Source organism: Asterias rubens, chromosome 1, assembly GCF_902459465.1.
Source record: "Asterias rubens chromosome 1, eAstRub1.3, whole genome shotgun sequence".
NCBI classification, from domain to species: Eukaryota; Metazoa; Echinodermata; class Asteroidea; order Forcipulatida; family Asteriidae; genus Asterias; species Asterias rubens.
Window position 1 is genome coordinate 8,864,806 of NC_047062.1, and position 11,879 is coordinate 8,876,684.

The 11,879-nt window shown below is 41.0% G+C and overlaps 1 long non-coding RNA gene across 1 annotated transcript; it reads left to right on the plus strand.

Annotated features, from left to right (window-relative positions):
- Nucleotides 1–306: 306 nt before the first annotated feature.
- LOC117305412 lies at nt 307–10,052 on the plus strand. Its single transcript, XR_004520675.1, has 3 exons — nt 307–504; nt 8,524–8,621; nt 9,685–10,052. It is a non-coding gene; the product is annotated as an uncharacterized LOC117305412 (long non-coding RNA).
- Nucleotides 10,053–11,879: the final 1,827 nt, after the last annotated feature.

Sequence of the window (11,879 nt, forward strand, 5' to 3'; positions counted from 1 at the left end):
TGGCATAAATACTTCCTTTTTGAACTATATAAAATTTCAAAATCAGTCTCGTTCCTGTACCGTTTAATACGCACTAAATGCTACCAACTGTCATCGCACGTTTTAAATTACTGTTGACGTGTTGCTTGATAGCTTTTTGTTCAAAGCCTTAACCCGTTTACTATCCCAGGATCATGGATGAACTTCCGTGCTAAGTACTACGGTGATGCGACGGTAATAACACCCTTGGGTTTAACGCGATCGACGGCATGCGGAAGTCATCAACTCACGGTCGCATCGAGCTAAGGCCCTATACGCGGTCTTTTGATGAGGAGTCCGGAACGCGTCTGTAGGATATCGCTTTAACATGTGGACATTTGCGGGCCGAAGTGCGGTTTTTCCCCCTGCTATACGAAGGACGGGAATCTGGCATTTTTCTCCACCAAGGTTCATCGTGTTACCGTTCTTTATACTTTCTTCGAGACACACACTCGCATCCGCTGTAAATCATCAAACGTCCAAGTGGTAAATGACATTATAAATACTTTATGATTAATTTTTGCTAACAAGTGACGACTGATGCAAACATGGGCCGGTTTTGATTTGTAAACACACAAATCTAGTTCGCGCCACTTTGTGCATGGATTCGTTCGCTTTTTCCCATAGAATGAGAGTAAGGTCTCGACTGTATTGTTGATGGTCACTTTAAAAATGAGGAGTGGCGAGTTGCTAAAGTTTATGGATGTGGTACTCACGGAGTTAAAGGAACACGTTGCCTTGGATCGGTCGAGTTGGTCTTTGGAGTAAAAATTCTGACTCCACAAAATGGCCGACCGTGTTTGATCGCGACGCAAAAGGAAAACCACGCAGTTTCGAAGCATGTTTGTGTTGATCATTATGTTCTACTTGTAAATTATCTATCTAACCATATGCATTTTTTAACAAACGGTTTGAAACGTTTTTCTGAAGACCAACTCGGCCGATCCAAGGCAACGTGTTCCTTTAAGTTGTGTGACTGCTAAGTTTCATGTACACACACAAAACACTGTGTTCACTGTTTTCAAATATCGCTGCTCGGCCTCGCAATATCACCATTTTCTAATTTCTAAAAAATCTACAACAGTAATAATAAATAGGCCTAAATAAATGTTTCAAGGGAAGTTTCCCCACACGACTATCTCTATACCATTAAGTTATGTGTAAATCTGATAATTATTTCAGTCTTACGAATTTTCTACTAATAAAAGTGTTTTGATGTGCCCAAGTTCGGTATAGGGGCAAGTCCCAAAGACTTTGTTAAAACCTGCCCCAATACAATCAGCCTCGTGTGGCTTTTTTCTGACGTGAGACGACTTGACATTTTCTGCCATCCAAAACCCAAACCCCAAAGTGAGTTTACTTAGCAAAACCGCTAGAAAAAAACCCCGCAATACCACGACTAAACTAACACCACTGTACACATAGGTCTATGTGCGTTACTGACTTTTTAAAGACAATTCACGGAGTAAAAGTATTACCACTTTATCCCCACGAGGACACCGAAGCTGATTCCTCCTTCCCAAGTGGTTTATGCCGCACTTGATTCCAGATGTGAACCTCGTCAAGAAATCTAAATCGTCTCTAAACGACCCCTGGAACCTTGGATCCCCCTTCTAGTTGGGGTCTCAGTATTTAAAGATGTGGTTTCGATGGCAATATTGTCCTTGGGGCTGAGAAAAACAACCCACGAAACGCCACTTTTTGTTATGAGTAAAATTCTTCTGAATGAGCCAAATTCAGAATCAATTAGATACAAATTCAAAAAATCGCAGTTTCTATAATTAGGCCCTATTAATATTACATAATCATTTTGTGGTAGCCCCACCTGCGTATTGTCAGTAGGAGGGCAAGACCGTGGTAGGACCTCCACGAACTGTTTGCACTTATCCATCAGTCTTATCATAAGTATTGTTTAAAGCTTTGTATGGTGTGGAGAAATAGGAAGAAACTTACGGGGACAACTATGTGTAAATCCTTTTTGTGTGAGTGTTGACTCGACTTTTCGAACAGTATACTCTGATCGGATCCCCCTTCTCTAATGAAGACGAGCAGAGTATACGGTCCGAAACGTCGTGACAAAACCGGCTCTTCTCAGAGCCAACACTCGCTCAAAAGAGATTTACACATGGTTGTACCCGCAAATTTACTATTTATTTATAGTTTCTACCCAAGTCTTATCATAGTTTCAAGAGTCATTCGACGCAAAACTGATCACACCATCAGCGTCTTAAAAGGAGGACTTCATCACTAGCTTTCTCTTTTTTAGAGCATCTTTCTCAAGGGTTGCGAGGATTCACGTGTAGATTTTAAGCCGAGATTTTAAGCCGAGAAAAGGTTAATATTTTAATTTTACCTTTTGGTTACTTTGCTATATATAGGTCATGATTAGGTTTAACAAGACCAAGGCTGTGTAGCTCTATATTAATCCATTCAACTTGTACAAGTTCATTGGCAACTCAGTTCATGATTTTGGAGTATTTTTCCAAGAATATACAAAGTGCTCCATCAACATTCTCTGTCGATTATGCATAAAAATATATAACCATGAAGGAAGGGTTTGAACCATGTGAACAAATGGAAGCCTGTTGTGTGACTGCACGTTTTCATGATAAATCAGAAAACAAGTCTCGATTAATGAGTCAAATTTAAGAGGGGGTGGTGAAATCAAGTCATATTTTCAGAATTAGGTAATTCTCCTGAGAACTGCAGGGGGAAGCCGCAATTTACAGTGGTTTCCCGCAAGCCAATTCAGTCATTGCACATTAGCGGATTGCGTGCCGAGTGGTAAATCACTCCAACGTCCCATGGGTACCAACCAAAAACCAACACAGGGGCCGTCGCCCCAGTATCGATGTTATCAACAACTTGCGGGATTCGAAGAACACAAAATGTTTTCAAATTATTTTAAGAAAAGTTGTGTTTACCGCGGTTTTCAAAACGTTGAATCAACTCACTCATGATTGTGTAATGAACACTTTCCTATCGGTTAACGTTTGCTGATTAGTAAAATATATCAGCAAACACGTCCTGTGCGTAAAAACGGTAAGTTCTGGATTGCTATAGGAAACTCGTTGTTGTACAGTAGTAGGCTCCAACACCTTATACCGGATAATCTTATTTTAAAATTAGCAACTATTAACTGGAAACCTTATTCTATAATTCGTTGTGTTTCGTTGTGCACTCCCAATTTTAAAGAAAGTGTTGACATAAAGTCAGAATTGACTCTGGATCGGGGGGGGGGGGGCTGATTAATCTAAGTCTGGCTGACCACTGTCTTTTAACTGGTTAAAATGTAATTTTAACTCAGATTCTGAGTCAGTGTGGCCCATTTATGGATCATTTCGACACAGATTCGGGGTCATACTGACCACCGAGAAATTGATCAGGCCACCGGGACCCAGAATCAATGTCACCAGACCAGAAGTTTTTAGAGTGTCAAATTGATTTTCACCAATTTGCGCCATTCTCCGACTAAGGCCTATAGAAAAAAGGTTTATTTGAATTTACGCAGACACAAAAGCTGCATTCCATGTTGCGGGGGAGGGAGGGCGCAGACCCATGTTTTGGCCAGTCTGACCCTAATTCGAGGTCTTGTCCAGTCTCTGCACCTACGAAACATTATTAAAACTATTTATACTGACTCGGATCTCCGATGCTCGGATCTAGTGACTCTGATCGACTCTGACTCTGGTCTACTCTGACTCAGATCTACTCTGACTCGGATCTCCGACGCTGGGATCTAGTGACTCGGATCGACACTGACTCGGATCTACTCTGACTCAGATATACACTGACTCGTATATTCAGGTGTAAGCCGGCTCCAGGCTAAATATTTTAAAACCATCTCTTTAAGACGAAAGGGCCATTTTGCCATCGAGCGTAACACGCAAACTACACCTTAAAGTGGATGGATAAGTCATGAACCCTCATATTACATTCAACAGATATTACGTCTAAATCACTGATGTGGTTTGCAAGTATCAATCACACAGAATGAAAATAATAACTGTTTAATGAGTGATGTCCTGACGCGTTGAATGAGACTCAACAGAAAGTCTCGTCAAACATCCCTTCCCTGCAGCATCGTTCTGTGGCATCATAAGCTAGAAAGCACTCTGAATTTAACCCCACCCATGCTTGGTGTATCCCATACCCAACATATGCATAAAATAACAATTTTGTGAAAATTTTGACTCAATTGGTCATCTTAGTTGTAAGAGAATAATGAACGAACAACACCCTTGTTGCACTTTACGCGTGCTTTCAGATGCCTAAAAAGAGCATGCCTGAAATCCTTCATTTTATTCAAATTCTTGAGTTACAAATTATCTCTTTCCTCAAAAATTACGTTACTTCAGAGGGAGTGGTTTCTCACAATGTTTTATACTATCAACAGCTCTCCGTTTTTATGCTAACGTTTTTGTTGTATAGTAATTACCAATAGTGTCTAGTGCCTTTAAGCTAGGAGAGACAAAAGTGAGACAACTGGATATGTAACGACGGGTACAGTTAATTTGTGAATAATTGGTAACGGTTCATCCACCCTTACAGACCGATTCATCAATCCATTATTCCTTGAACTACCTATCAAATAATGTCACCTTTTTCCAGCAGGGAAGTCATGATTATAATTGCTCAATCATCTGATAATAATTATAGGCCTACTTTGGTAGGGTATACTATTGATTTCTGATGGGATAATTACATTGCTTCTGTGATTAAAGAAAGACGAAAAAATGTCCGTAACCACATTTTTCCTGAAATTATGGACAGAGTTTAAATTAGGAGATGAAATGGGCGTGTGTGAAGTAAGTTTAATGTTTAGCATTATATGTCATTAGGTCATTGACTCGCAGTTTGAATCTTCCTAATGCTTACATGGTCCTACAAAATCCTCTTAAATCATGTCTGGCTCACAGGTAATAACTAAACCATAAACTTCTTGCCTACTGACCATACATGCTGAAACAGCGCCCTCTCTGAGATCAAAGAAAGACCTATCACTGGCTGAGAGTTGCGAGTGTAAACGTCGTGTGCGCGTTACTGTTGGACAACGACAACCTCAGCGTTCATTTTCTAGTATTTCCCAACCCCATCAACGTAACTTCAGGGGCCGATTTCACAAAGAGTTAAGATGGTGCATCAATCTTAATTGCTAAGCGACATCTGATGTCACAATGCAAATAACTATGGCAATATTGCACAACTCATCTAGAGATGAATGTTATAGTGCAGTGTAAAATCGATCACTGTTGTCTCCTTGCAGATACGTCATCACCCCAGACAACTATGGCACGCTCACCATATTGTGAGTCAACAGGTAAACGTGTTCACCACAATGTTATAACCATATCATAATTATAATATTATGAATGTTATAACGGTGATCAATATGACACAGGGACACTGAGTCCCAAAAGGGCGCCACCAATATTAAAGTTATGATGATGTCAGGTAAATAATCTGAATGAATTTCAGCCAAGATCTCCAGCCGTTTTCGTTCAAGGTGTTCTTGAACTAAAACAGACACATTTACGTTTCTGAATGAAAGAAACAAAAAATCAATCTCTTATCTTTCCCCGTCTCTCTCACCCTCTATACGATCCAATGATAAGATTTATGACGGAACCTTTCAGTATAGTATTGGAACAGTTCATAATCTATAAATTAATATCAAGAAAGATTCCAGATATGACCCCCCCCCCCCCTTTTTAGCCGTCTATCTGTCTGCACTGGGCCCGTTTGAATGTCACGTATCCTCTCGCGGGAATGAACGGGAATTGTCAAGGGGGGACAGAAAATGAAAAAAATCAGACTTCTGCACGAATTCATAGATTACTTTGTCAACAGTGTTATCTGATATGCGAGACGGGGAGAGGGGCACAACCTGTTGGGCCAAGCCCCCCCCCTTGAGTATTCGGGAAATCAGGGGGAACAACCTTGGTTACTACCGAGGAAGACGTTGAATCAAAGCCTCCCCCTAGGGGATGGGCTCTACACGGGATGCTCTTGAATCATCACGCCCAAACGGGATGGGGCTTATTTAGTTCCACGCACAGTTGAATAACACCATCTTATATAGTTTTCGGATTATGACATTTTAGACAAATGGTGATTGCGCTGGGCTTCCTATTGAGGTGTACGGAAAGATGACTGAATGTGAATCTACAATCAGGACTTGATGACTGAATGTGAATCTATAAGTCAGGACTTCATAAAGTTTTTTTATATTTCAAACTGGAAGTAAAACTTACAAGGCAGTGTAGGACATATCAGCGAAAATAAACTCTAAAAAAACAAAGCTAATACCAGCACCTCCACCAATGGAGATGTACGATCGTCGATATCAGCTTCCCCCTCCAGTGTGGCGTAGTTAGCATATTTTTGAGAGGGCCACCGGACGGCAAAGATTTGATTCTGTATTCTTGTGTACTGAGTCATCAGATTTTGACTTTAACGTTAACCAAAGCATGCTACCTACACGGACAAAGGGGTGGGAACAGCCGCTTTTTGGGACTTTCCGGTTTTTTTCGGAGAGCACAAACTATGGGACGCCAAAGAGGCAAACATTTCAAGACTTTACGTTACTCGAAATAAGTTAAATTGGGATGTAGTTCAAAGTTTTGTCCCTGATAAAATGAACGAAGAGCTCGGTTTAGCTTCCTTTGAAAGTGATCATTTTGGATTTAAAAACTAACTGCAAGTGAAGTCAAGCCACCGTTATAAATATATAAGAATAAAGATCACTGATATACCTCAGCCTGAACCCGAATCTCAATTCTGCTTTAAGTTTCTCGGTTTCATTGCCTCTTACGACATCGTTCATAACGGAAGGCAGTTCCAGTTTTCTTGTTCAAGAAACTTTGATCAAAAATAGGCAGGGTTTCATCGTTGAGAAGGAAATACACCAGCTATCAAAGTCATGCTATTGCATGCAATAAGCCTATACATAGGATTATGTTTAGTTTTGGTCTTTCACAAGTTTGTTTTATTCGGTGACATTATTTGGTGTAGGCCAATAAAAATTGCATCACTGACCAATAGAGTTATTGCTATCATAGTTCAATCCAAGAGTACGATAGTTTTAAAATCGCCTCAAATATTTCACCTTTTTTTGTACAGCTTCTTACTGACTCTTGATTAATTCGCATCTCTACACAAATGATTTGCGGAAAAACTCTTTCACAAAAACCAAAGGAAGAAAGAACAAATAAAACTTCGATACTCACAATGGTGGAACTAATGACGTCATTCTGTGCGTCATTGGATTCCAGCAACGTTATTTGTGCCACTCTAGGCACGGGTTCTAAACAGACGACTGTCTACTTATAAAGATCTACATGACACAAAGTTCATGAAATTATGACATTTTGATGGATGAGCTGAGCACTTCAAACGCTTCCACGTAGCACCAATAAATGTTAATCGTGCCAATAACAGTGCCTTGTGAGCTTCGGTGCTTGCCCTTATTCATGTTTTGTTATCGTCGATCCAAACTTCACATTTGGCCCCATTCTGAAGGGAGTTTGTGCACTTGCTATACCCGAAAAGCATTTGTGTTCTTTCATTATATCAAATGCCATTTTCGATCGTGTAAATTGTGCACTTTAAAACTTACCGATGGTTACCGATCGTTGTTTTCCCCTAATACCGCTCTAACCACTCAACAACAAAAAACATTTTGGGGACAACCGTTTTTAGAGTGAAAGATGTTGACAAACCCCATAATATTATGTTTTGTTGACGCGCTTGACTGTGCAAAGGGCAAGGAGGTTGTTCAATATTGCTGAACTGGGAAAAAACACACATTTTCCCCCTCTTTCTTTCATTGCCATTTTCGACCGTGTAAATCGTGCACTTACATAGATTACCTAAAGATGACACACGGTAAGAGCTTTAAGCTTTATCGTTTTGAAAAGTTTGTTTCTGTTAGGATTTTTGGGGGTTGCTATATTTGTTTTCGTGCTGTGCTTTTAGGCCATTCCGTTGTCATGGAAGTGACGAATTTTAGGCTTTAACTTTCTTCCCTTCGGGAGTAGTTATATTTAGTAGGAATTAACTAGGTAATTGTCACTAAATACAGTTCCATTTGAACCCCCTTTCTATGGTGTCTCATGAACATTAAGTTACGAAAAAAAAAAGTTATTATAGAGTGGTAAACATAGGCAGACGGTTTCTAGTACTTAACCACCCAAAGCCTCACATTTCCACCAATTTGCGGCTTCGAAACTGAGAATAAGCGATCCCATCGAACACCGTTAGCAAATCAATGAAGCAATTCACGAATGAGGCAGAAATGACACTTTTATTTATAACTCCGGAGTTGGGTTTCACCTCATTTCCAGATCCAGTGTCACGATGCACTCCCAGTTGTTTACTGACCTCATCATACACAAAGATGTATATTTAAAACCAAACCCATACCTTGAAACATCAACAATGATGAACAATCTACAAGGGAATCTCTCTCTAATTTTCCACTGCACTTCCCCCGATTTTGATCAGGTTCCATGGGTGTACTTACCGACAAAGACCCCCGTTCAGCTGAGGTATTTCGGTGGGGGAAATTGAGCCGTTTTACGGGCAGCAAACGAGGCCGACAGGTAAGATAATGCCCCGAGGGCTCTGGCCACACCTCTGTAGTGTTATATCATTAGAGCGATGGTTAATCTGAGCATGGTCAAATTACAGCGAGGACACTGCCTGGGGGAGACATAAAGAGTGAAAGGTGACTGTCAAATTGGGGCAGGTGGGAAATACTTCAAAGAAACAAAATAATATATATGACAAGAACAGAGTGATACAAAACCATAGAGCTCTATGTACAAAACCGGCGTTTCAGTGAAGCGTCCGAGTAAACCCCCTCAGCAGGAGGAGGACCCAAATGACAATCCATGAGGCTTGTTGTCATCTGAGTGAAATTCAAACTTGGGTCCAATCTACCACTGGCAGACTTTCATTTTGTAATACAGTACAGACAGATGGGAAGAGTCATATGGCTTGATCCAACCTATTTCTTCATCCATGGTCCAACCACGTTCTCTATGGTCCAACCGATCAAGAACTTTCTCCATGGTCCAACCATGGAGCTATAAAAAGAACCATCCATGGTTCAACGAAAACGAAAAGGAGGAAAGTGAAAGAACGGCTGCGGGGAAGTTCGGCGATTATCAAATTTAGCCGTAGAGCAAGGACCGTGGTCCATTTTTAATGGTTGCCACTGCCAAGCTACACGCATCTGGATCTTCTCACCAGTATTCCAACAGGCTCTTAAGCGCATACACCGCGACCTGTCAACTATCCCTTGAACCTCTCATAACAGCTATACCCCTTAAGCTTATCAGGACCCCCTCACAGCAACCGCTTCATCCCTCATCAGATGCTTATCTTGTTACCGTAACTATCGTAAGAGTCAACGGTTATGGGGTGCAGACTGAGGCATTTAGGTGAGCCTATGGATGAGTTAATACATACTGGTTAATAATATGAGTGGAATGTTGTCAATTCTTAGAAAAGTCCTGTTGATCCAAATTCTTCCGCTTGTATAGTTTCGAAGCGAACTGTCCTAATTTTATTAATAAATCAATGATCGTATCTTGATGTGAAGGTCGAACAGGATTCCATTTACAACCACATAATAAGCATCGAACCATTTTTTTTAAACAGAAAACACCAACAGCAACAACAACAGTGGCGGCGGCAACGACAACGACAACGATACGACAGGGACAGGGACAGCGTCAGCGACAGCAACAACAACAACAGCGGATAGCAACAGAAGCAGCATTCAACAGAACCGCAAAGCAGTAACATCACCAGCAGCGACAGCACCAGCAGATGGCGTTGAAGTTTAAATCAGAGATCCGTGGTACAATGAATTTTGAAACCCCAGAATACGTTTCTCTGGTTTTTTTTTCGAAAACAATAACATAACTAAATCACTAAACTGGAATTGATCGTATTCTCTCGGCTTTTATAAAGCGACTATTGAATATGAAGAAAAAGGCGAATCTTCCGTGTTGATGTAAGGTTCATTTTGAGTCGTTTTCCGCACGACCTGTCAGTATGACCTACGACCCATATTAGTGCACAGGTCAAAAGTTCTGTAGGTTAAACTATTGCAGCTAATAGACAGGCCAATAACCATTAGTAGATTGGTCCTGCTAGATTTTTCTGAGAAAAGAGTAAACCTACACTGTAATGGCATGCAATTTATCAACAAACCGATGTATATCATGCGATTAGAGTGTGTACAAAATCAAAACAAAAGCCTGATGTTACTGTCAAGACACGACCCAAACCGCTACCATAAACACAAGCGTGTACCTAATACAGTTATGACGTCATTATGGCCGCCACATTGCTACAGGTGTATTGGTAACAACTTGTAACTGAGTTTAAAATGTAAGCATTTCGCCTTTTAGACCCGTTAATGACCACTTTCATTTATTGTGCCTCGGTGTCCTTTTAACCCGGGTAAACAAATAGTGTCGTCTTGCATTTTGGTATCATTGGTTAGAAAAAAACAAAATGGCCGAACAGCAGCCCCTCTATGAAAAGTGGAAATGATAAACCTCCGAAAGTCAATGAGAGTGCGGTCCAGAGAGAGTGTACATCTGGGTTACTGTTATACAAGTTACGATGAAAAAACATGTCATTGATATAAAAAAACAATGCCGAGTACACAAATCATTACGAAGGAAAGTAGTTTTCAAAGCGATGCGAAAAGGTGGTTTATCAACACTCATGCGTGTGTCGATGAAGGGATGGGAACTGAGGACCGTGGGTTGGGCGATACTGAATAATTTAGATCGGAACATTTCACTGGAACATGGGTCCATCAATTGAGTCATCACAGATTGTCCTATATTTAGGTTTTGAAAAATCACAAACCTCCACGCACCTGTCTTTATTGGCCTACCACAGTACTTGCCTGTACAAACTGGACTGAAACCACAACAAATCGTTGTTATTCGTAACAGTCATCCATTGGTCTAATCCTATATCTTGTTGGTGAAAATACACTGGATGGGTTCAGTAAAGGACACTCAAGGGTCAGCCACATCTTCAACTGGTTAAGTGAGGTTTGTCTTGACTCCCTCTACGGACAAGACTGAGTATAGGCCTACAAAGTGGGACAATTAATAGGTCCTTAATCTGTAAGTTTGTGCACACATGTTGTGAGGCCTATTCTGAGGACTCTATTCAGTCATCAAGTGGGGACAATAGAAAGAAACAGCTTGGACCTCGACAGACGTGTATGTGTGGTGAGCGTGTCTTATTACCCATTGATTCAGAGGACTTTAAAACAAAAGGGTTCCGGGTGGTTACGAGAACGCCCTCACTTTCAGTTGTGAGTACCAACAAAGACCAAAAACAGACGTCCTAACTATCAAGGAAGTCATCAGTTGTTATAAGCCAACTTACAGGGTACTTTTAACAAAAGAACAATGCTACCACAAGGTTGTCTTTGTTCTAGTGGTATCAGAGATTATTTATAACAGTACAACAATGGAAGTAGGCCTTAAACTGTAACTGCCAGAGGGGTGTGCGTTTTACACTGGCAACTTTCCAGGGTAATGGATCGACGCTAGGCCTACCCTAGAGGGTGCTCTGTTTGTCTAGTGCTTGCCCTACCACACGACTACCCCGCAACTGACATTGTCAGGCGATGTGTGTGCAAGAGGTATGTTGTCTCGATGCAAAGAGGGGGGGGGGGGCGTTGTTATGTATCACTCCGAAGTTGTTCTAAGGGGAATTTCTTCTTCGGATTAAAAAACAAACAAAACCAGTAAAATTTTGAGGGCGGCAATTCTAAACCGCACAAGGAAAACATGCAATGGGAGTGTGGGTGGGGGAGG